Raw genomic sequence first — 2,789 nt, 5'->3', positions numbered from 1 at the left:
TTCTAGTTTTTTTCTGTGCTGTGGTAGATTTAGAAGTGTGTTATTTTTGTTGTGCTATACTTCCTCCTCTGTATGCAATTGCATTTGACCTCAAGTACAGGCAGCAAAGCTATTATCAAACTTTGGTTTTGATCTTAACATCATCAGAGGGGTTACTGATTTCTGAACAGACTTAGAGTGTGAAAGTCAACAATGTATTATCCAACAACAGGTATTGTTTTACTGGTTCCCCCAAGGATGCATATTGTCTCCGTTACTCTTTGTCCTGTAAGCAAACACCCTCAAGAGCTCTCACCACTCCAGACACTTAATAAAATTTGCAGACGACTCTGTCATTGTTTGTCTGCTGCAAGTAAATGAGTGTAGCTATGGACATGTCAGATGAGTATGATAGGAGGTGTGAAGAAAACTTCCTGAAGACAAATGTGTCCAACATCAAAGAAATGATAACAGGTTTCTGGAAAAAACCCATACCCCCACCCAAACCTAAAGGGGGAGAGAATTAGCTGAGGTGGTAGGAAAAAAAATTAGTAGTTGTGAAATGTTCTGAACCCTAAGTGAAATTTCAAAACAACTTAAAAAAACAGGTCCAATGTGGACATGATCCTCACAAAAGGACAAAATTGTCTTTATTATAAAGGCAACTTAAGCATTGTAATGTTAATGATTCATTGTTGATCTTCTCCTATCGGTCCTTCCTCAATTTGTTTTAATTTTCACTCTGATGTGTGGTTTGGAAATTTCAAGAACCAACTGGGTTGTCTTGTGAAATTATGTCCGTCTATTGTTCACTTGTTCTGCGTACAGCAAAATACATCTGTAACGAATCTTCACACCCCTTGTCTAACTAGTTCCAAGTTCCAACCAACTACAAAACCAATAGATTAAAATTCTGATTCATAGCTGCAGCCATTTCCTTACTTCATACTTGATTTCTGGGCTATTTTTTATATGCATGTTATTGGTAATTTATGTATGTTATTGTTATTGTAGACAGTAGTTAGTACATCACATTCAAACACTTTAAAAAACAACCTTAGGCCTTCAAGGCTTGAAAATATAGAGCTCTAAAATATTGGAATTATTTGAAGACAATATCAGGAGTGCAAGTGGCAGGAAAGAGATGAGCACAACATGTATTCTTATATTATTTAGTATGTTGTTTAAGAATAAAATAAACTGTGGGAAGACTGCAATAACAGCAATAGTACAATAAAAGATGAGAATAACAGTGGAAAAAAAATTACAGGATTACTAAAAAATAAGGAACTTAAAATGCAATCCAACATCAGACAATACTGATAACAGGGAAGAAAGTGCAAGAGACTCAACAGCTGAGGAGAAGGGGAAAATATCACATTGAGATAAATAAGGAAAAATGGGTCACAGGAAAAAATTAAATCAAAGAGCAAAAGGGAAAAACATGGAAAAGCCAGCAGAAATTCTAGCACCAGCACAAAAATAAGGGGACAAAACAGAAAGAATACAAAACAACTGAACAAAGGAACAAGACATGGAAGAAAAGAAAGCCCATGCATTCATGAACCTACACCAAAGAAAAGATAAAAATAGCTTATCTCCACAAAGAGTTAAAACCCATCGTAACCATAAATACTGTAGGGAAAAAAAGTCCCTAGAAAAGCTGTGTCCTGTTTTCTCTGGTTATCTCACCTTTTGGAAAGGGTGATTGTATGCAAAACATTAATGCTAAAACCTGTTTACATATACTGTATCTACCTTCCTGCCTGGGCAGATGGCAGATCCACCACATTCACTTCTGTCAGACCTACCCTTGTAATCCATTACCATGAAAAACTCAAATCAGCCCAGGTCTGGAAACAATGCAAAAGGAGACATACTGTATGGAGAGAGGACCCAGAATCCCCCCTGTAGTAGACTGCTACTGGGCAAGGGGTAAAAAAAATAGAAAACCAACCTATTCCTTTTTTAAAAAAACCCTAGAAGCAGGCACACAGGCGAGCTCAATTTCTAACAACACATAAGCAAAAGAGGCATCTATAAGGGCAGGTGACTGGAGATCTCAATAAGAGTCAACACAAACACAAATGATACAAAAACCAACACAGTCTTCCTAAAATAATTTATGTAAGTATTTTCAAACCGCTTATACTTTCTGAGTACGCTAAAAAAAATCAGTTGTGGACTGTACCTCTTACCCCACATTGAAAGTTTGTATATTTGTTATTTGTTCAAAATAGAGCCTATTGCTTTTTAGAAATCAAAGACACAGGTCACTATTTTTCTGTTCATTTAAAGTGTGTGTTGAGTGCGTATGTGGTCAGATATGTGCCAGCTTCATATGAAGTCGATCTGACTTCTATTCAGGACACTGTATTTGGCAAGCTGCCAGTAATAGGGTATTGAAGATACTGGTGAATAGCTAGCCCAGGTTACTGTTCACACAAATGCTCCGGCAGTTGTTAGGGTCAGGTGATCAGTCCTGGATTCCAGGCCAAAGGAAAACATCCGTACTTCAGGATGGGGTTGAGTATTTTAAACTAGGCTCATCACTAGGCTCATGCAGTTATGTCACATGATGTGGCTGTTTACCCTGTCTACGCCACAGGCCTTTTGTAGTTTAAGGGTATGGAGTTAGTATACTTGCTCCAGCTTTGTGTTTGGGAAATCCAAGGGATATTGGTTGTTTTTTATAGACAATTCAACAATGTTCTGTTTTTAAGACTTTGTACCATACACCGATCCGCCCCGGAGACCCAAGTGATTCTGGTTTAGGGAAGCCAAGGGACAATGATCTTCACGTTACCAGG

This window comes from Lepisosteus oculatus, chromosome 14, assembly GCF_040954835.1.
Source record: "Lepisosteus oculatus isolate fLepOcu1 chromosome 14, fLepOcu1.hap2, whole genome shotgun sequence".
Classification (NCBI taxonomy): Eukaryota; Metazoa; Chordata; class Actinopteri; order Semionotiformes; family Lepisosteidae; genus Lepisosteus; species Lepisosteus oculatus.
This window is presented reverse-complemented; position numbering follows the sequence as displayed.